A 242-nucleotide genomic window follows, 5' to 3' on the forward strand; every position below is an offset into this window, starting at 1 on the left:
CAACCCACCCCGCCGCCGCTCGGAGGGCCGAGCTCCCTGGCCTGGAGGCACCGGCTGAGTCCGGGGAAATGGGGCTAATGGGGGCCCGTGTTCCCTCCGCGCAGACCCGGGTGCAAGCTGGAGGAGGACCGGCTTCGGGCCCCCCGTGTCCGGGGTTCGAGTTCTCCCCGAGGAGCGGAGCGACTTGACACCCGTCACAGCCCAGGGAGGTGAAAACCTCCCGCGGAGAAACCCGGAGGCGA

The sequence above is a fragment of the Myotis brandtii genome, unplaced genomic scaffold (genome assembly GCF_000412655.1).
Source record: "Myotis brandtii unplaced genomic scaffold, ASM41265v1 scaffold902, whole genome shotgun sequence".
Lineage (NCBI taxonomy): Eukaryota > Metazoa > Chordata > Mammalia > Chiroptera > Vespertilionidae > Myotis > Myotis brandtii.